We start from the raw sequence: 23,215 nt of genomic DNA on the forward strand, positions 1-23,215 counted from the left end.
TAGATCCACTTCCACTAGGAGGAATAGATTCTTTTCTTTTGAGATAATATACAGGAGACCCCTCTTATTAGGGGTCTACAGAGAGACTTAAAAGAGGTAGGAAAATTAACCCTGAGATGACATCTTCAGGACTTAGGGAAAACTTTACAGGTTCTCAACCAATGAGTTAGAAAAAGATTGCCAGTAAGTTTGACCACAGGTGCATACTCCTTCAAGCCTGGTGATTGAGTCTGGTCAAAAAATGAAATATTCAACTCCTAAATTTCTTTGGAAGGGCCCTTTTACTGTTGTTTTTTTCCACCCCAACTGTAGTAAGGTTTGCAGAGATAGGTCCCTGGATTCACTACACCAGACTCATGCTTGCAGCTGAGGACTGGGAGTGCTCTCCAGATGCTGCTATACCCTTAAAGCTGACCATTCTGAAGAAAAAGGAGCACCAGAGAAGACTGAGGATCATAAGGACAACAGCCCTGCTCCAGTCACTCCAGAAGCTGAGTGGTCTACTCACTGGGGAAGCTTCAGGAGACTACTGCTCTGTTTCAGCCCTCAGGGACTGGCTGATCAAAGCACAGTGAAAGATAAACTTCCCACCATGACTAATGAACTCTTTCAACCTCTAAGATAGTTCTTACACTGAAATGCATTGCCACCCCTTGCTTCTAGATATATACCTAATTCTCTGTTTGGTTTTTGCTACTGGTTTGATAACAGGAACTCTTACTGACTGGACTCTGGGTAGCAAAATTTCACTTATACTTTTTAATCTTGATTATTATAAGTTTCTAGGATTTGTTTGGTATTATTAGTTTGGCTTTATTAATTTTATGCTGTTTAACATATGCTAACCAAAATGTTACTCTATTATTCAGTTTGGTTTCCTTTGATAACCTTAAGGGGTTCTGTCCTACTCCTATTCCAACCAAGAAGTTCATGTGAACCATATATCAAGACAATCCACTATAACTAAGAGGTGGTAAAACATATATTTAGGAACTGTCCACCAGAGGAATGCAATGGATGGATGACTGTTTGGAAAGGAAAAAGAGGAAAGACACTTGATTTAGGAGGTCACAAATCTTGGGGTGAAGGTAACTGGCCACCCCAGAGGACTATTGCCATTTATGCTCCAGCTACCTGAGCACAGAATGACAGTTGGAGCTATAAAACTCCTATTTACATGTTAAACAGAATTATTCACTTACAAGCTGTACTAGAAATTATTATTAATCAGACTGCCACAGTCTTTGACCTCGTAGCCACACAACAGACCAGATGCAAGTGGCTAATTATCAAAACTGCTTGGCATTAGATTAACTACTGGCTGAGGAAAGAGAAATATGTGGAGAGTTCAACAGCTCAGATTGTTGCATCTCAATGGATGACAATAGACAAAGAGTTAAAATATAGCCAACAACACAAGAGAACTAGCATATGTGCCCATTCATACCTAGAAAGGCATTAAAGTTTGAGTCCCAAACACGCTTTTGGGAGATAGTTTTCAACTCTTGGTAGATTTAAAAGCTTAACTGGTGTAGTGGGTATTCTGCTGTTAACCTGTTCATTGCTCCCATGTTTGGCTCCACTGTGCATTAAAACTATGGGGTCCACTATAGAAGCTGCTGTAGAAAGGATGACAAGGATGGCATTATATAAGGCTTTAAGCCAAAATAATGGTAATAGTGCTCTTAAATTTAAAGGATTAAATTATGGGGAGCATCATTTAAGGGGGGAATTGAAGTGGCACCCCCTTTCTCTACAGAAAAGCCCTCTTAGGCTGGGGCTCATGGCTGGCTCTGATTCCTCCTAACTCTTTAGCACAGACAATGTTTTATTCTCCTTTTTCTATTCTTTTAGACTTTCTCTGAGGGCCCCTTGACATCTCTTTATCTTTAGACTTTCTTCTTTGTTGGGGCCCCATCCTAGGTCTGGATAATGGGTTGCATCAGATCAGTCATGGCCCAGGGTTTCTCTGTGTAGGAGGGAGTATGTTTTTTCCAGCTTATGAGCTCAATGGTGGTGAAAGGCTGGCACTCAAAACTGCCTTGTCTCCCTCAGACATTTCCCTTCTGGTCAACATGGGTGTGTCCTTTGATCCCTTGCAGGGGCATCTAGAGAGTTCTCATCTGAGTTATGGCTGGGATCTTGGGACAAATCTCCCACCTTAATCTTGGGAGGTGAAAGAGTCTTTGGTCCTAGGAAGCATTTGGCTCTGAGGACATCACAGAGGAAGGAATAGCCAGTATGGGGATCATCATTTGTTGCCTCTGAGGACAAGAGGGCTGAGGGGACACTCTGCTGTCCCAGTGGTTTGGCAAAGTTGGTTATGGGTCCTCTTCTGGCTCATGGGGAAAACTGTTTCCTTTCCTGTCTTTCCTAGTCAGATTTTCTGTTTAGCTGCTTTCCGGTGGGTCTTAGAGACCACTATGCTCCTGGCTGACATCAGCTTGGACTGTCCATCTAGACAGGCTCTCAACCAAGGGGGCTGTTTCTGTACTATCTCTTGACAACAATCAATATAAGAGAATTGGTTCAGGGATCCAACAACAATCAAAAGGACCTCAGCAATGACTCTCTCATGTAAAGATCCTTCTGGTGGCCAGCCCACATCTTGGGTGAGCCACTCTAATTCACAGAGTATGCCACCTTTGTGGAGTGAGTCTCACCCCACAGTTACCAGGAAAACCTTCCTAAAGGTTTCTAACACACATTTCAGAAGGCTCAGTTTCCTTAGTGTGCCTCCCATGTTCCACCCTGCATCGGTGTCACACACTTAGAACAAAACACATTTACTACAAGACTTGCTATGTCCATCTCCGGCCGCTCCCCTCTAGGGGACTTAGGGCCCTGTTAGCCTTGTAGGTCGGTATCAACCCCCGACCTGGAGCTTTCACCTAGATGTTCCTTGGTGAAATTCCACCATAGACTGTATGAGGTGCCATGGAACCTCGGATCAGGACTCTGAACTTGCTTCGGCCCTCGGGTTGGGTCAGAACCCTTCCCTTTGTCCATCTCATTTATACACTTTCACACAGACATGGCCAGTACAGAATTTCTATATCGCCCAAATTCCAACAATTCCAAACCACACTGACCCTGAACAGAGGCTACTCGGGCTACTCACCGGGTCCACTTCAGCTCCAACCACTTTGGAGGGTACTCAGGACCCAACAGAGGGTGATCAAGCCTCTTTTCCACCTGCTTAGGCCTCAAAGGGGAAGTCAGGTGGGCTGCAAAACCAAATGGATTCGGTTATACCTGTTCAGCTGGGTGGTGCTCCAAAACCATAATTCTGGTTCCTGCTGCCAGTGGGTTCTATTGTGCTCTGGGGTGGCAGCCCCAGGGCGCTGGATGAGTGGATACTCCTTCAGGCCAAGAGTGGCCTGGGCCAACAAGGGGACCTCAGTCCCCCATTGCCCTGGGGAAGCCGGTCCCCAGAGACAAAAGAGGCAGAATAGCCTTTCTTACCTCCTCTGTCCCATTTGGGTTGACAAAAGGCACTGAAGATAGCAGGAAACAGTTTTATTTGGCTGCAGCCAGGTTCAAAGGGTACAGCTTTTGCTGTAATCAATTAATCCCCTGAACCCTGGTTTCAGAGTTTTATACCCAGCATGTAAGGGGAGGGGCTCAGAAGTTCACAGTCTGCAGAAGTTCACATAAAAGCAGCTTTTTCTTTCACTGTTCTGGGCAAGTTAACTCTTCAAGGACAACACCTGAGAAGGGGAGAGCTTCATCTCCCCTTTCTTTCCTCCCCCTGCCAGCTGTTACCATGGAGCCCATTTGTAACTTATCTTAAAAATGTAGATATCTCTGTGAAGCCCAGCTCAAGACCAGAGGACTTGTTTGCACATTTGTTCAAAGTACTATACTGGATACGTTTGTGAAAACTAGTAAGGGGGCGTCCAGCACCTGGAGTGCTAGTATCTTCTCGGCCAGTGGCCAAGTAAACAGGGTGACATGAAAATATGAAGTTTATCTACAATGGACTCTTTTGCTGACAGTCCTAAAATTAGCCATGGTGAAGAGGGCTTTTCTGTGGAGAAAGGGGGTGCCACTTCAACAGGAAGATCACCAGTTCAAAATCAGCCTCAGCAATGGTGAGGCACTAAGCAACTCAGTGAGTCCCTGTCTCCAAATAAAATACAATATAGGGCTAGGGATGTGGCTCAGTGGTTGAGTGCCCCTGAATTCAATCCCTGATACAAACAAACAAACAAAAAATGCTGGGGAGTGGCTGTGGATATGGGTTAGTAGTTAAGCACCCTTGGGTTCAGTTCCTGGTACCTCTGGCCTTACTCTACTTCAGAAGAATTCAATCTGGGGTCAAACAAATAAAATATTTGATCACCAAAGTAATAGATTAAATAATTCAAGTAATCTCCTTATTAGCAGAGACAGAATATTTGTGAGCCTAATACCATTTTTATTATCCTTATATGTTTATTAAAGATATCTATGTTATTTTGTTTGGCATTAAATATATATCTCTATGCAGGCATGGTGGCACATGTCTGAAATCCCATCTACACAGAGAGCTGAGGTAGGAGGATTATAAATTTGAGGGCAGCCTGGACAGTATTGGGAGAAACTGTCTCAAAAAAAATGTGTATACCTTGATATCAAAAAGATAAGAATAAATTAAGATTTATCTGAATACTTACAAAAAAGAAAAGAATGACAAAGTGGAATGTTTATGCAGCTCACTGAGGTTGTAGAGGAACGAAAATTGTATAGAATCAACTCCATCAATAGTAGAATGGTTTAAATGCAACAAGGACATGCAGTGGGTATTAATATAACCTTTAGATAGAGATAGGCTAACTCAGCTCAATTCTGCTACACACTAGCTGTGCCACTTTGGACAAACTACTTAAGCACTCTGGGTTTCAGGTTTTCTCATCTGTAACCTGAATCTCTATCCTTCATATAGGATTCTGGGAGGATGAAAAGCAATAATGTGTTCAAAGTACTAAACTTGGAATCAGGCACACAGTAAGTTTGCAGCGAATATTAATTATCATTGCTTTGTTTAAAAAATAGTTACTTTGTGTATTCTATATGCTAGGCACTATTCTAATTCATCAAGAATTTGAGTGCTAGACACTATTTTAAAACGGTGCAGATATTAATTCATTTGATCCTCATAAATATCCTATGGGCTAGGTATTATTATTATCAGAATCATGATCATCATGACCTCTCATAGATAAGGAAATTAAAGTCCAGAGATTAAGTAACTTCCTTGAGACAACACAGTCAATAAGAGTAAGAGCCAGGAATTAAATCAATCCTCTTCCACCAACTGTTCTTTCCCCACACCCTGCCTGGCACTGGGGATTGAACGCAGGAACACTGTACCCTTGAGCTACCACCCCCCCAGGCTCTTTAAAGTTTGAAACAGAGGTTCTCTAAATTGCCCAGTCTGGTCTCAAACTCAGCCTCCATAGTAGTTGGGACCATAGGAAAGCACCAACCTCTATGCCTGGTCACAGAGCATGCTCTCAACTAAATCAGGCTTCATCATCATCCTTGCCGTCCTCGTCGTCGTCATCATCATCATCATCATCATCATCACCACCATCTTGAACCATAAACTGAGGGTGATGCATAAGGCATTAATGTGTACATATTGATTATTAAAGTTTTGTTTACATAATAAATGTTTTCCTGAAATGTGTACATCACTCATGTAACCTAAATTATATTTTTAGTTAGAATTTTGACTTGCAAATGAAAAAGTACATATAGAATCGTTCTAGAAAGGTTAAAAAATTGTTAGATCAAAAACTATAAGAAGGACTGGGGTTGTAGCTCAGTGGTAGAGCACTTGCCTAGCATGTGTGAGGAACTGGGTTAATCATCAGCACCACATAAAATAAACAATAAATAAATAAAGGATATGGTGTCTATCTATAACTAAAAACATTAAAAAAAAGTGTAAGAAAACTTAGGGCTCATTCCTTATCTTTTTATGTTTGTTTGTTTGTACTGAGGACTTAACCCAGGGGTCTTTACCACCGAACTTTTTGGTTTTTTATTCTGAGACAGCAACATTAAGTTGCTTAAGGCTTTGCTAAGTTGCTGAGGCTGGTCTTGATCCTGTAATCCTCCTGTCTCAGCTTCCCAAGTCACTGGGATTATAGGCATGTGCCTGGGCCTGCCTACTTTCTCTTCTTAAAAATTTGCTATAAAAATTGTTCTATCAATAATTCCTACTCGTTTCAGGCCCAGTGACATATGTCTGTAATCCCAGTGGCACATGCCTGTATTCCCAATGACTCAGGAGGCGGAGACAGGAGGATCACAAGTTTGAGACTACCTCCAGCAATTTAGCCAGGTCCTGAGCAACTTATCAAGACACTGTCTCAAAATTTAAAAATAAAAAAGGGCTGGAAAGGCTGGGGCTATAGCTTAGTAGGAGAGGGCTTGCCTCATACATGCAAGGCTCTAGGTTCGATCCTCAGCACCACATACAAACAAAGATGTTGTGTCCGCCGAAAACTAAAAAATAAATAATAAATAATTCTCTCTCTCTCTCTGTCTCTCTCTCTCCTCTCTAAAAAAAAATCTTAAATCTCTCTCTCTCTCTCTTTTTTTTTTAACTGAGATCAAGTAATGATATAAAGAAATAGCACCAGACATAATTTGACCAGAGGGGCAATAAAGAATTCAATTTCTGGGGTGGGGATTGTGGCTCAGTGGTAGAGTGCTCACCTAGTATGTGAGGTGCTAGGTTCAACCCTCAGTACCACATGCAAATAAATAAATAAGATAAAGGTATTGTGTCCAGCTATGATTAAAAAATTTTTTAAAGAATTAAATTTCTGTGCATTGTAGTAGTACACACCTGTAATTCCAAAATAAAAAGGAGTGGGATGTAGCTCGATAATAGAGTGCTTGGCTAGCAAGTGGGAGGCACTGATTTTGATCCCCAGTACAACAAAATAAATTTTAAAAAAGTTTCAACTTCAAAAGTTCTAGGCACAAATTTATAACTTATTTGCATTATATACTTATTTACATTATTGGATATCTAAGGAACCAAAATATTGTCTGGAGCTTCTCATGGTCCACAATTTGTACCTTTTATTCATTTTTTTCTTAATTTTTATTTTTAGATGGACAAAATATCTTGATTTTATTTATCCACTTTTATGTGGTGCTGAGGATTGAACCCAAGGCCTCACACGTGCTAGGCAAGCACTCTACCACTGAGCCACAACACTAGTCCTGTACTTGATACTCTTCAAGAGATAATGGAATTAGAGGCCTGTGCTCAGCTGTGATGAGCAGCTTCCCATCCTGACTCCTAACCAGAGCTCCTGCCCTGGAGAAGCCCAGGCTGTGATAAGAGGTGGTTGGGATACAGTGTGACACAACCATGTGGCTAGGGTATTGTGTCCAACTCCCGATCAAGGCCGTTTATCTGAAGAATATGACTCCATGTTAAGACATTCTGGAAGGATATTAATATGAAACTAATTAATAATCCATATTTAATTTTATTGTGTAAATGGAATGATTATTAGGATATTGTTATTTTAAACACTTTGGTGTTTTTCCATATCACAACTTTATTGCATTTAAGGATGTGATTTCTCCTTCTCTCTCTCTCTCTCTCTCTCTCTCTCTCTCTCTCTCTCTCTCTCTCTCTCTCTCCACTAAGAAATGGAAAAAATATTCTGAGAAATTGGTATCCTTTGATTTGGTCCTGTACCCCCTCACCTTATGTTATCAAGTAATAAGATCCTGATAAGTGTCTCTTAGTTCTTGGAGATGCATATCAGGGCTGTCTAGAATAGGTGGGGCTTTTTTTTTTAATAAAAATTTATCTGACCCTAGTTAACAGAGTAAGGAAGATTTATTAAGGACTATTGTGATAGGTCAAAGTGATAAGACTGTTGCAGTATGGAAGATTTTTTTTGGTTTTGCTTTTGGTTTTGACATTGAGTGCAAGTATAGTCAAGGAACAGGCTGGTGGCAATGTGGATGGAAAATTACTACAACACATCAAGGGTAGGGGAGATTCTTACTAGAATTACTAAGCAGGATTCTTGCTGAAGGCAGGTTAGGGTGATGAGACATCAAGGGTGGGGAGAGTGAAGAATTTGATTAAATATTGAGAGTGATAAAAAGCCAGGGTAGGATGATTTTGTTTAAACTAGGCTATGGAAAGTGAGGCTTAGTTGAGAAAAGTGCTCATAGGGACATGGTTAAAGTTGACCAGAATGAGGAACTGTTCAATTCAAATGTATAGACAGCATTGAAATAGATCCCCTTTGAAATTAAGAGCAAGTCCTGACCAAGCTCCTGCCAAGGAAGTGAAATTCGCATTCTCTGGCTACATAGCCAAGCTACATCTGTACATATATATCTCTTGTCTTTTATTTCTGTAAGTTGTAACCAGTTTCTTTAGGGTTTATAGAGAAACAATCTAGCTGCTTCTTCCCAGTTTGGTCAACAGGCATACAATTTGTATTTCCTTGCTTCCTTATTTCTTATGCATTGGGGCAGCTGAGTCTTGCCTGCAGGGTTGCTGGCCAGGCAGGTTATCTGGGCTGACTGTCAGTATCAGCATCAACACCTAAAATTAAAGCAGAATCTGGCTGGGCCCTATTGTCTGTAATCCTAGCCACTCTAGAGGCTGAGACAGTGGGATTGGGAACTTCAAGGCCATCCTGGGCAAATTGGCAAGACCCTGGCTTGATATAGGAAAAGATGGGCTGGTTAGGTATAGCTCAGTGATAGAACATTTGCCTAGCATGCACAAGGCCCGGTGGAACAAGGCCCGGTGGAATCCCCAGTACCATCATACACACACACACACACACACACACACACACACACACACACACATATACCGAAACAATCTAAAAAACAGAATCTGGCTCACTTAGGGCATCAGTTTGAATTGAATTCTTGCCTGTCTTGGAGAATGGAAGGCAATAATCAAAATTTGTAAGTGCAACATGCACTCCCTTTCCCAAAAGTTTTTAGCTGGTGTGTCCCCAGCCACCCCCACACTTGGGTAGAACTCAGGGCATCGCCCATGCTAGGCAAGCACTCTACCACTGAGTTACACCCCCAGCCCTAGTTTTCGCCAGCATCAGGGGTCCACTGAACTGTCCTTGAGTCCCGGGGTCTCAGAAGCTCCTCTACCTTGTTGAACTCCTTATGAGTCTCCTGTTGGTTCTGTACCATCAAGAAGCTCCAGGCCCCATGTCCATAGTCTGCCACACCTATTTATCCCCTGACCTAGGACTACTCACATGTACATTACTCTCCTAAACTTCTCAACTTCTTATTTAATGGGCTTGACTTTCCCCCTGAGTACACAGATTTCTGAAGACATAGTAGGCAGTTCTGAAAGGGTGAATAAACAAGAAACTAATCAGAAATCTAACTAAGGAAACCCTGGAAAAGAAGTTTCCAGAGCTATTTCTACCTCTACCCTGCTGAATTTGGCATCTCTGGCTGTGCTATCCCCCCTCCCCTCCAAAAAAGTACCTTTATATTCTCCAAAGAAGTAGCCTAAGAGATGAAATGGCTCTGAATTACTAAGAATCCTTTCTCCCTGGTTTGGGATACCTGAATGTACCCTCTTCCTCTTCCCCAACACACATGCAGCTTGAGTAGAGGGCAGGAATTATCATGCTTAAGCAATCTCTGGAGTTTTGCACTTCCAAAGAGCTTTGAGCTCCTAGATTGTAGACATGGGTTAGTGGAGCTCTTCCAGACCTCCTGGAGGGTACCGTAATATAATGATTTCTTCAGGCAGTTTTAACTTTAACAGATGGAAAAGTGACTCCCTTTGGAGCAGCATTTGAAGGAGTGGTGGAAAGGGATAAGTAATTGTTAGTGTGGAGATGATCATTTTGACATGAAGGCAGATACCAGTCTGCCTTCCTTCATCTTCAGTATTTAACATTATTGTAAATCCAGCCACTCCAGAGGCTGAGGAAAGAGGATTGCAAGCTCAAGGATGCAACCTATCCTTACACCTCAGGGTCTGAGCTGTCTTATTAGAAAGCCTGTGGGTGTTCTGGCTGTTCTGGGAACATCCCCTCTCACCTAGATTGTGACCTGTGCTTCAACTCCTTATGACCTGTGCTTCAACTTATTTGTGTAGAATACTAAGCTGAGCACTCTCTTTAGGTCCTCCAAGTCTTGTTGCTAATTTAGATGCAGCCTCTCTTTCTTTCCTTTGTCTTTTGAAGGAGAATTAGAATTCTTTGGTTGCCCCCTCAGCCCCTCCCTACCTCTCCTGACTCTGATTGGTCTGTGGTTCTCTGAACTGTCCTGCTCTGCCCACTGTCTGTGTAAGGTATCTGCTTCTATTGCTCCTTGCTATTTCTGCATTTTTTGTGGGTGACCCTCAACTGACCTTAGGTCTGCAGCTTTAATCTCCCCCTTGTTTTCCCCTTGCTTTTTGGTATTGGGGATCAAATATGCCTCCTAATCCTAGGCAAGCACCCTACCACTGAGCTATGCCCCTAGCATCTTAGTAGATCTTCTTAATGTTTGTGCCTCTGTATCATTTAGAAAATAAAATAATTTTATTTTAATAAATTGTCAAAATAAAGGTTTTTTTTTAAATTCAAGTGATGTCGAAAGATCTCATTAAGAAGTAGTCATGGAAATCAGAGTCTAATGTGACTCCAGTATAAATATTTTCATAATTAATTTGAGAATATCACCCTAGATTTGTTTAACATGCACATATAAAAAATAAATTTACCTGAATTAACTCAAATTTTGTTCCCTGTTATTTTAAAATTTTTATTCTTATTTATTTATTTATTGGCACCAGGAATTGAACCCAGGGACACTTAACCCCATTGATCCATATCCCCAGTCCATTTTTATTTTTTTAATCAGAGTGTCTCACCAAGTTGCTAAGGGCCTCATAAGTTGCTGAGACTGGCATTGAATTCTCAATCCTACTGCCTCAGCTCTCCTAGTGGTGACTTCCAAACATGAGCCTCTACTCTTGGCTTGTGGGTGACCCTCTAAGAAGGGCTTTAAAGTCCAGTGTGGGGAGAGATGCTGAATATAGCACAAGCTCCTGGCCTTTCATTTCCTTGTGAACATAAGGATAGTGGTACCCGCATCACGCACTTCTTCAGTGGAGTGGAGGGATTATAATTTAAAATTTTTAGCATCAGATTGATCTCTTGGTGGGTACAAAGGGATGGAAACTATCCTTATGCCTCAGGGTCTGAGCTGTCTGTCTTATTAGAAAGCAAGTGGGTGTTCTGGCTGTTCCAGGAACATGCCCTCTCCCCCAGACTGTGACCTGTGCTTCAACTCCTGTAGGACTGGGTGGCACCTTTGGAAATTTACATTATTTGCATAGAATACTATGCTTAGCATTCCCCTTAGTTCCTGGATATTTGCCATTCAATTTAGATGCAGCCTGCTCTTTCTTGCCAAAGGGTCTTGCAAAGTTGCTTAGGGGCTCACTATGTTCAATAGTTCTCCATTCATGGTCAGCAAAACCATTGCATTAAATGTTCTATTGTGTATCTCTCAAAGCTAAGTCTTCTGGGCTGAGGATGTGGCTTAAGCGGTAGCGTGCTCACCTGGCATGTGTGCGGCCCGGGTTGGATCCTCAGCACCGCATACAAACGAAGATATTGTGTCCGCGGAGAACTAAAATAAATAAATAAATATTAAAAATTCTCTCTCTCTCCTCTCTCACTCTCTCTTTAAAAAAAAAAAGCTAAGTCTTCATAAATACTCAAGACTATCAACAGTAATCATTATTATTGTCACACTGATGGTGTTTGGATTTCCTTAGTTGTCTCAAAATGTGAAAAGTTTATTTGCTTCATGGTCTAAATAACTTCCCAAAGGCTGAGTGATATTTTGTTTGGATGCACTCTAATTTACTCCACCCTATGGAGGGAGTTGTGGCGCCAGAAGTGGACCATTAGTGTGCTGAAACTTATCTCTTAGGGGGAGGACCCTTCGACCTTGTGGGTGGAGTCCACACCCCAGGATCTGGTTGTGGCTATGTAAAGGAGGTCCAAAGTGATTCTCTCTTTTGTGAGGATCCTGCAGGAAGGTGTCTTAAGCAATTTGGAAGCAGTCTTCAATCTCCAACTTCTACACCTGCAAAACGGTAAGAAGTAAACGGTTGTTTGTAAGAAAGAGATGCAATGGGGTTCTGTTTTAGAAGCCTGAATAAGCCAATGCACAGATATTTCCTCATACTAGTCTGCCGTTGTTTGTTTAAACTATTTTTGCTAGTGGGGATTGAGCCTAGGACTACTTTATCACTGAGCTACATCTCCAGTCCATTTTTGTAAAAATATATTTTTAGTTGTCAATGAACCTTATTTTAGTAATTTGTTTATATGTGGTGCTGAGAATTGAACTCCTTGTCTCACACGTGGTAGGCCAGCGCTCTACCACTGAGGCAGAACACCAGCCCCTGTTTTTACTTTTTAAGGCAGTGTCTCCCTCAGTTGCTGAAGCTGGCCTCAAACTGGGATTCCTCCTTCCCCAGTTTACAGAGATGTTGGGATTGAAGGAGTGTACCTCTGTAACTGGCTGGGCTTTCATTCAGTTGTGTGTGTGCGCGTGCGGGTGTGTGTGTTTGATACTGTGGATTCAACCAAGGGGAGTTTCACCAGTAAGCCACAGCTATGTGGTTTTTCTGTTTGTTTGTTTGGTTGTTGTTTTTTACTAGGGATTGAATCCAGGGAGCTTAAACACTGAGCCACATCCCCAGCCCTTTTAAAATATTTTATTTAGAGACAGGGTTTCACTGATTTGCTTAGTAACTTGCTAGGTTGCTGAGGCTGGCTTTGAACTCAAAGTCCTCCTGCCTCCCCTCCTGAGCCATTGGGATTACAGGTGTGCACCTTGCCAGGTTCAGCCAAGACAATTTTTATTGCTTATTTTGGCAGAAGTTTTGAATTCCCAGGCTGCTCTCTTAACTTTATTCCTCCTGCCTTAGTTCCCTCTCAGTGACTGAGAGGGGATTACAGATGGTCACCTCTGTGCCTGGATCTCACGTTTTTTAATGAAGACTTTTCCTTTAAAACATTTGTGATAATGGTAATCTTTTGTATAGTAAGCTTATTGGTGATTGGTGCTGGTAGTAATGTTTCCACAGGAGTGTCACTATTGTACATATATCTTTTGTTTGCTTGTTTGTTTGGGGGCCTATCCTGTTGTTTGTGAACTGCTTTATGGTTCTTTTATTATTACTTTTTTTTTCTGGAACTGGAAATTGCACCTAGGGGTGATCTACCACTGAGCTTTATCCCTGGCCTTTTAAAATTTTTGTTTAGAGGTAGGATAGCCTGGAACTTTTCATTGTACTGCCTCACCTACGGAGAGGTTATTTCATATTTGTTGTTGTTTGTTTTTTTTTCTGGAGGAGGGTCTTCCTATGTTGTGCAGGCCTGCCTTAAAGTTTGGGGTTCCAGTTGTCCTCCTGTCTCAGCTTTCTGAGCAGCTGGGACTGCAGGCTGATACCTTCTGGGTCCAGGTTTAGGCGTTTGTCTTTTGTTTCCTTATGATTTTTATCCAAATAGAGGTTTGACTCCAGTTGGGTGAAGTGTTTCATCATTTAAAAGAAGGTATCAGGAAAGTTTTGCAGTTTTATAACTGTAGAGCTTGCATGTGAGTTTATTCCTAGGTGTTATATATTTTTAACAATTGCCGTTTTCTGTGCTAAGGTTCTAGGGTGGGTGAATGTTGAGCACCTGTGGAGGCCCTGGGTTTAATGTCTGGAGTTCACAGGCAACACTACGCCACCCCCCCTCCATCTGCTCCTCTATTCCTAATGAATTTTCCCCCATTGTGTTCTTACTCTTGTTTATAAAAATATTTGTTTTCTAGAATTTTTATGACTTAATGAAAGATATATACATGCTGTATTTTTGGCATAACTGGGGATTAAATTGAGAGATGCACTCATGAGCCAGCTTTTTTTTTTTTTCTTTTTTTTTTTTTTTCTGTTGTGGATTTAGGGCTTCAACACCGATATTTTTCTGCTACGGAGATACATCCCAAGCCATTTTTACTTTTTTTTTTTGAGTTTTTTTTTACATTGTACTTGGACCCACTGCATTTATTTTATTTTATTTTTATATGATGCTGAGGGTGGAACGGCGTCTCACATGTGCTAGGCAGGCTACAACCCCAGCCCCCCTTTTTACTTTTTAAGACAGTGTCTTCCTCAGTTGCTGAAGCTGGCCTCAAACTGGGATTCCTCCTTCCTCAGTTTGCAGAGTTGTTGGGATTAAAGGAGTGTACCTCTATAATTGGCTGGACATTAATTTTCTTGTGTGTGCACGCACCTGCGTGCATGTGTATGAGTGTGAGTGTGTGTGTGTATGTTTGATAATGGTCATTCAACACAGGGGTGTTTTACCATTAAGCTACAGCTATGTGGGTGTTTTGTTTGTTTATTGTTTTACTAGGGATTGAATCCAGGGTGCTTAAACACTGAGCCACATCCCCAGCCCTTTTAAAATATTTTATTTAGAGACAGGGTCTCACTGAGTTGCTTAGTGACTTGCTAGGTTGCTGAGGCTGGCTTTGAACTCACAATCCTCCTGCCTCCCCTCCTGAGCCACTGGGATTACACGTGTGCACCTTGCCTGGTTCAGCCTCGACAATTTTCATTGCTTATTTTAGCAAAAGGTCTGAATTCCCTGGCTGCTCTCTAATTTTCATTCCTCCTGCCTCAGTGCCTTAGTTCCCTCTCAGCGACTGAGAGGGCATTACAGTTGGTCACCTCTGTGGCTGACTCTCATGTTTCTAATGAAGACTTTTCCTTTAAAGCGTTTCTGATAATCAATGTTAATCTTATAGTAAGCTGTATTGGTGATTGGTGCTGGTAGTAATGTTTCCACAGGAGTGTCACTATTGTACATATATCTTTTGTTTGCTGGTTTGTTTTTTGTTTTGGGGTCTATCCTGTTGTTTGTGAAATACTTTATGTTTTTTTTCTTATTTGTTTTTTCTGGAACTAGGAATTGGATCCAGGGGTGATCTATGACTGGGCTTTATCACTGGCTCTTTGTATTTTTTATTTAGAAGCAGACTAGCCTGCAACTTTTCATCCTACTGCCTCACCTCTGGAGTAGAGTTATTTCATATTTGTTACTGTTTGTTTTCTTTCTTTCTTTTCTTTTTTTTTTTATAATAGGTTCTTCCTATGTTGTGCAGGCCTGCCTTAAAGTTCAGGGCTCAAGTTGTCCTCCTGTCTCAGCTTTCTGAGCAGCTGGGACTACAGGCTGGTACCTTCTGCATCCAGGTTTAGGCGTTTGTCTTTGTATTCCTTATGATTTTTATCCAAATAGAGATTTGACTCCTTGGGTGAAGTTTTTCATCATTTCAGGAAAGTTTTGCAGTTTTATAACTATAGAGCTTGCATGTGAGTTTATTCCTAGGTGTTATATATTTTTAACAATTGCTGTTTTCTGTGCTGAGGGTCTAGGGTGAATGTTGAGCACGTGTGGAGGCCCGGGGTTTAATGTCTGGAGTTCACCTGCAGTGCCACGCCACCCCCCCACCCCTCACCCCCTTCCTCTATTCCTAACAAGTTTTTCCAAATTGTTTTCTCACTGGTTATTCTTGTTTATAAAGATATTTGTTTTCTAGTATTTCTTAATTTAACAGATCATAATATTACATGCTCTATTTTTTGGCAGAAATGGGGATTAAATTCAGAGCTGCTCTCATCGGCCAACTTATTTTTTTCTGGTGGGAATTTTGAGGTTGAATCCAGAGATTCTCTGCCACTGTGCTAAACCCAAGCCCTTTTTACTTATTTTAAAAATAAAATGCCATGGCTTGCTTCAAATTTTGGTTCCTCGTTCCTTATTTTGCCGAGTTGCTGGGATTAAAGGAGTGTACCTCTTTAACCAGCTGGACATTCATTGTGTGTGTGTGTGTGTGTGTGTGTGTGTGTGTGTGTGTGTGTGTGTGTGTTTGATACTGGGGATTGAACCAGGGGAGTTTGACCACTGAGCCACATCATCAGCCAGTTTTTTATTTGTATTTAGAGACAGGGTCTCTCTGAGTTGCTTAAGGCTTCACTAAATTGCTGACGCTGATTTTGAATTTGTGCTCCTCCTGCCTCAGCCTCCCAAGCTCTGCTGGTTTACACTTGTGTGCCACTATGCCAGCCATCCCTGTTGTTTGTGAACTGCTTTATGACTCTTTTATTATTATTTTTTCTGGAACTAGGGATTGGACCCAGGAGTGATCTACCACTGAGCTTTATCCCTGGCCTTTTTTAGTTTTTATTTAGAAGCAGGCTAGCCTGCAACTTTTCATCCTTGGCCTTACCTCCAGAGTAGCGTTATTTCATATTTGTTGCTGTTGGTTTTCTTTCTTTTTTTTTCAGAGGGTCTTCCTATATTGTGCAGGCCTGCCTTAAAGTTTGGGGTGCAAGTTGTCTTCCTGTCTCAGCTTTCTGAGCAGCTGGGACTACAGGCTGGTACTTTCTGTGTCCAGGTTGAGGCTCTGTGTCAAGGTTTAGGCATTTGTCTTTTGTTTTCCTTATCATTTTCATCCAAATAGAGGTCTGCCTCCAGTTGGGTGAAGTTTTTCATCATTTCAAGAGTGTTTTGCAGTTTTATAACTGTAGAGCTTGCATGAGAGTTTATTCCTAGGTGTTATACATTTTTTTGAGAGAGAGAGAGAGAGAGAGAGAGAGAGAGAGAGAGAGAGAGAATTTTAATATTTATTTTTTAGTTTTCCGCAGACACAACATCTTTGTTTGTATGTGGTGCTGAGGATCGAACTGGGCCGTGCCAGGTAAGCGCGCTACCGCTTGAGCCACATCCCCAGCCCAAGATGTTATACACTTTTAACAATTGCTGATTTCTGTGCTGAGGGTGTAGGGTGAATGTTGCACATGCGCGCAGGCCCTGGGTTTACTGTCTAGAGTTCAAGTGCAGGCCGGCCCCAACCACCTCCTCGACTATTCCTAATGAGTTTTCCCGACTGTGTTCTAACTGGTTATTCTTGTTTGTAAAGATATTTGTTTTCTAGTATTCTTATAACTTAAACAATGTCTTTTAATTTTTTTAGATTATAGACAGACACAATACCTCTGTTTTTGTATATTTTTATGTGGTGCTGAAGATCAAACCCAGTGCCTCACATATGCTAGGCAAGCACTCTCCACTGAGCTACAACACCAGCCCACTTAAACAATTTAGTGAATAACAATATATGTACTCTGTTTTGGGCGGGACTGGGGGTTGAATTCAGAGCTGCACTCACGGGCCAACATCTTTTTTTTTTCTTGTGGGGATTTAGGGGTTGAACCCAGATATTCTCTGTCACTGAGCTACATTCAAGTCCTTATTGGTTTCTATTTTTTTAAATATTTAGTTTTTAATTATAGGTGGACACAATAACTATTTTATTTTATGTGGTGCTGAGGATCGAACTCAGTCCCTCATGCATTCCAGGTGAGCGCTCTGCCTCTGAGCCCCAGCCCCAGCCCTTATTTGCTTTCTGGTTTAAGGCAGGGTCTCCCTCAGTTGCTGAGACTGGTTTCAAACTTTGATTCCTCCTTCCTCTATTTGCAAAGTTGCTAGAAATGTATGCACCTCATTAACAATTTGGACATTCATTCTTGGGGTGTGTGTGTGTGCGCGCGTGTGCATGTGCATGTGCATGTGCATGTGCGCGCTTTCGTGTGTGTGTGTGTGTGTGTGTGTGTGTGTGTGTTTGATAGTGGGGATAGAACCCAGCGGAGTTTTACCACTGAGCTACAGCCATTGAGGTTTTTTATTTTGTTTTGTACAAGGGATTGAACCCCGGGGGCGCTTAAGCACTGAATCACATCCCCAGCCCTTTTAAAATATTTTTTTACAGATAGTCACATTGATCTGCTTACTGACTCATTAAATTGGTGAAACTGGCTTTGAACTGTCAATCCTCCTGCCTCAGCTTCTGGAGCCACTGAAACTGTAGGTTTCCACTACCTCACTTGACTTGGCCATGGCAGATCTTATTGCTTATTCTGCACAAGGCCTAAATTGCCCAGGCTGTTCACTAACTTTTGTCTTTCTTCCTTATTCCTCCAGTGACTTAGAGGGAATTATAGATGGTTACCACTCTGCCTTGCTTTCATTTTTTTTTTGTTTGCTTGTTTTTCAATTTTTTTGTTGTTTGTTTTTAAATTTTTTTTAGTTGTCAACGAATCTTTTTAAAAATTTATCTATTTATATGTGATACTGAGAATCCAATCCAGTGCCTCACACCTGCCAGGCAAGCTCACTACCACTGAGCCACAACTTCAGCCTTCTCTTGTTTTTTAATTAAGTCTTTTCAAGTGTTTATGATAATCAATGGTGATCTTATGTATAATAAGATGTATTGGTGATCCTTGCTGGTAGTAATGTTTTCACATGAGTGTTGCTATTGTATCTATACGTTTGTTTGTTTGTTTGCTTTTGGTTCTAGGGATTGAACCCAGAGGCACTGCCTCACATCCCCAGCCAGTTTCTTGTATTTTATTTAGATACAGTGCCTTGGTGAGTTGCTTAGAGCCTCCCTAAGTTTCTGAGGCTGGGTTTGAACTTGCATTCCTCCTGCCTCAGCATCCCAAGTTGCTGGGATTACAAGGGACCGCGTCGTCTCCATTTTTTTAATGACTTTATACCCTGCTATAGAACTTTGGTCTTTGCCTCTATTTTAAGTGTTTAGTAAGCAATTGAAGTTTTTATTTAAGCAAGGTATTAAAGCATTTGACAGAGACAGAGGTAATAGGATTATAAAGAGTGTGGAAATTTCATCATTAGCCCATTGTTAGAGTCTGTAAACAAGTCAAAATAACACCTGGCATTTTGCCAGGGGAATGTTAGTTTGTAAACAAGTCTGGATGGTGCCTGGCAAAATGCCAGAGGGAGTGGTTTGAGAATTAACAAAAGCTAGTCATTAAGTGTGGAGATTCCTTATTGGTTGACTGATGGATCTAGTTTATGCTAATTAAGATAAGCTGTGCAAAATGTATAAATACCTCTGTTGTCCTACAATAAACGGCTTCCACTTCTGCTGTATCAACGTACACAAGATCTTCGTCACCCCCCGTTTTTTTTGCTGCTGCAGCCCATCTGTGGCAGCCCGTGAGTATGTAAATTTTTCCTGTGAGATGAGAGCCTTCACAACACTCAGTTGTTTGGGTTTTCATAAAAGGCAGTGTGTATTCTTGATGTCTTAAACCTGAAAAGAAACTTCTAAAGTCCTTACATAAGCCTTGTTCTGAGATTTAAACAGGTTCTAGTTGAACCGTCTGTATGATCTGAAATTGTCTGTCTGTCTTTAATTTACTATGTGTAGACAGTAGAGATCTTCATACCTTAATTTCCTGGACTGGGAATATATGGGTGCTCTACCATGGAACTATAGCCCCAGTTATTTTAAATTTGATTTTGAGACAGGGTCTCACAAAGTTTCCTACCTGGACTCAAACTTGTGATCCTCCTGCCTCAGACTCCCAAGTCACTGGGATTCTATGCACATACCTGGCTTCCAACCTATTGTTTTATGTATACCATGTATTTAAAATTTGGTAGTTTAGCTGGGTGTGGTGGTGCATGCCTATAATCTCAGCAGCTCAGGAGGCTGAAGCAGAAGGATCACAACTTCAAAGCTAGCCTCTGCAACTTAGCAAGGTCCTAAAAAACCCCATTTCTAAATAAAACACAAAGTAGGTCTGGGGATATGGCTCAGCGATTATTTACTCTGGGTTTAATTCCTGTTACCTAAATAAATAAGTAAATTAAAAATTTCTAGCTTGTTATGATAGAGAATAGTTTCCAAATTTCAAAATGAAAAGAATAAGAATAGTAATTTACTCATTTACCTTATATACTTACTGGTCAAAAAAAAGCCCCAATTATGCCATCATCCTAAGGTACTGGGCAGTGCATACATCACAATTTATAGTGAGAACAGCTTTATGTACTCAACTAATTTAACAGAAGTGTTTGTGAGCATGACACAGAATTCTTATAGTTTGTGCCACTTTTAGAAATTCTTTCCAGGTCATCAAAGTTGAAAATACAGTTGAATTGTTGTGTAGGTTTACAGTGCTCAGAGGGGAGAGAATAGTGTGAAAAAACCTTATAGAATATACCAAGACAAAGTACTTTAACCACATAGTAATAGTTTCCAAAATTCTTAAAGCCCCCTTGTTCAATTAATATGGAAACAGGCCTTGTGAAAAGTCAAGTCTCATTGAAGCTGAGGTTTTCTTGTACAGGAGCAGTTCTTGGAGAAGCCAGCTTGACCATCTGGGTGGACAGTCACGATAACAGGTAAGGTCTCTAATTGCTAGTTGGTAGCAGGTGGTATTAGTTGGTGAGGTTTCTGAGATTAATTTGCAGCTGATGAGGACTTGTCACTGCTTGGCTCTAGGCTTTCAGAGAAGTTTCATGGGCTTTCACATGACAGTGTGGCTCTACCTTTACCTAAACTCTCAAGGTGTCTGTCAAACTCTTGAGTTATGCTCCTTTCTGAAGCTCAGTAGTTGAGGTCAGTAGCTGACATGTGGGGAGTCTGATGGGACGAATGAGATCTGGCAACACATCATGCTCTAGCGAGGAGAGAACATGCTCCCAAAACATCAAACTTTAGAAGTATTTAGGATCATTTCATAGTCACATAACACACAGCCCAGCACCAAAACCAAGCCACCCTCTGCCCTGGTTCCACGTTCAAACCATGGACAGGTGGACATAAGGTTCCATTATTCCAAGCCTTTGTACATTCTAGAGTCTTACCCAGGGGCTGTAAGTGGTAAGTGGGTGGGGAAAATGAGTTCTTAGAAAAAGAACCTGACTGGCCTGGTGGCCCATGCCTGTAATTCTAGTGACTGGGAAGGCTTAAGCGCAGGGCTGCAAGTTGGAAGCCAGCCTCAGCAACTTACAAAATGCTGTTTCAAAATAAAAATGGCCACAATTGTTGCTCCATGATAGAGTGACCCTGGGTTCTATCCCCAGCACTGCCCTCACCACCCACCTCCAACCAAACAAAAAGCCTGGTTGCTCTTGCCAGCAGGACTGTGGGGTCCAGAAGTAGACAAAGCATTCACACCAGGTCCCCACCGATCACAGCCACTCTTTACAAGGTTGGCCTCCTTCCCCACACCTCTTCAAAAATCTTTTCTAACAACTTTGTCTTACCCCCAAAATTTGTGATTTTGATTAAAATTACATTCATTATGACATCCTGTTTCCAAAATTAATGTTTTTTTGACCCATGTAGGGCATGTGTTCACTCCAGTCACCACATGTACCCCTTACTGAAGTTTGGCTCTGCATATTTTTTATATTGTTTGTTCCTGAGGATTTAAACTTTTTATGTCTGTTGTGAAAGGGACACTTTTTTTTCCTCTTTGGTGGTGCTAGGAATTGAACCAAAGTCGGTGTGCATGCAAGGTAAGCACTCTATCAACTGAGCTATATTCCCCAGCCCTGAAAGGGACTTTTGTAGGAGGTTATTGCTGATTCAGTGATTTTTTTAAATGATTTTCATGAGAATAAGGAAGGTTGAATTTTCATTTTCATTTATTTTCTTTCTTTCTCTCTTTCTTTCTTTCTTCTACTTTGTGTAATTGGTGCAGGTATCATCAGGTAGTTGAAATGTTCTTCAGTACTCCTATCTGGTCCCTGAATGCTTGTGACCTTTAGCTCAGCCAGGAGGCTGGTTATAGAATTCAGTTGTACCTGTGTTAAACTCTTTTTGGTTTAACAAAAGGTCAAGTGGGTATTGACCTTACAAAATATGCTCTTGAGGCTGTGAGGTCAATATTAGATTCAGATTCCTAATGTTTACATTTGTGGTCTTGTCTCTAGCTGGCAGTGTGGTCTCTTTTAATTTCTTTCTTTCTTTTTTCTTTTTTCTTTTTTTAAGGTACTGAGGATTGAACCTAGTGGTGCTTAACTACCAAGTCACCTACCGAACACTTTTTAATATCTTACTTAGAGACCGGGGTCTCATTAAATTGCTTAGGGCTTCAATTAATTGCTGAGGCTGACATCAAACTCACAATCCTCCTGCCTTACCTTCCTGAGCTGCTGGAATTACAGGTAGGAGTCACCACTCCCAGCCTGGGGCATTATTTTCAGGTTTTTGTGTCACTATTAGACTTGTTAAAACCTCTGCCATTGTTGTTGTTGCTGTTTGACCGATCCACCCAACCCAATCATGGCATTTTTCTCTGTACTTGAACTTTATTTCATTAGGAAAGGACTACCTGTGAGTCAAATTTGGCCTGCCACATGTTTATCTAAGTAAAGTTTTACTGGAACACAGTCATGGCTGCTTTCTTGGCAGAGGAGCACAGTTAAGTAGTGGTGCAGACTGGATGAGCCACAAGGCAGAATTATTTACTGGTTGGCCCTCCAAGGAGGCATTTTCTAGTCTGTGCATTCCTGTATCCTTCACCTCCCCTAGAGAAAGGCTTGTGGCCTGTGTTACTCAGGTTTTTGTCACTAACAAGAAAGTACATGACAAGAACAATTGGTTTGAGAGGTTCAGTCCATGATGGACTTACTCCATTGATCTGGGCCCCAAATGAGGCAGAATGTCACTGTGGAAGGGCATGATGGAGGAGTGCTGCCCCATTGTTGTTGGCCAGGAGACAGAGGGAAGAGGAAGAGGCCATAGGGAATATGGACCTATTCAGGACAGGTACCCAGTAACCCACTTCCTTTAATCATACCCCACCTGCTTATGATTACCACCCAATTACTCTATTCAAAATAAATGAACTGATTTAATTCACAGCTCTAAGTCTAATCACTTTACCTTTGAATAGTTCTGCATTAACAGTTTTTCAGGACACTTCATGTCCAAATCATAACATGATCCTTTTCCATCTAGACTGTGGGGGGCCCTTGCTTCAATAGTTTCTTTACCAGGCAAAATGCTGCCCTTAACAGGGTATATGCTCTAGTGGGGGAGAGATTGGGAATAGGAAATAAATTAGTAGATGGTGCAGTAAGTTGCAAAGTTGTTGAGAGGAGGGTTGAGAGGAAGCAGTGGGATAGTACAGCGGACACTGAGGTTCTTCCCAGGCCTGGCATCCATGAGCTCTTCCATTTGTCCTTCAGCTTTGACCCTTCAAGTGAAACTGGGCTTTTCACACCTCCTTCCTTCACCTCCCCATCTGCAGCCAGTGCCCTTGTATGTCTCTACAAACCGTGAGTACTCAGGTGAAGAACCTGCT

At 41.5% G+C, this 23,215-nt stretch overlaps 1 long non-coding RNA gene across 1 annotated transcript; it reads right to left on the reverse strand.

Moving 5' to 3' along the window:
* Nucleotides 1-869: 869 nt before the first annotated feature.
* Nucleotides 870-18,541, reverse strand: LOC144374553 (uncharacterized). The gene is made up of 4 exons (XR_013433926.1): nucleotides 16,312-18,541; nucleotides 11,973-12,111; nucleotides 11,580-11,649; nucleotides 870-5,591 (listed from the first exon to the last, which is right to left on the reverse strand). It is a non-coding gene; the product is annotated as an uncharacterized LOC144374553 (long non-coding RNA).
* Nucleotides 18,542-23,215: the final 4,674 nt, after the last annotated feature.

The sequence above is a fragment of the Ictidomys tridecemlineatus genome, unplaced genomic scaffold (genome assembly GCF_052094955.1).
Source record: "Ictidomys tridecemlineatus isolate mIctTri1 unplaced genomic scaffold, mIctTri1.hap1 Scaffold_746, whole genome shotgun sequence".
NCBI lineage: Eukaryota > Metazoa > Chordata > Mammalia > Rodentia > Sciuridae > Ictidomys > Ictidomys tridecemlineatus.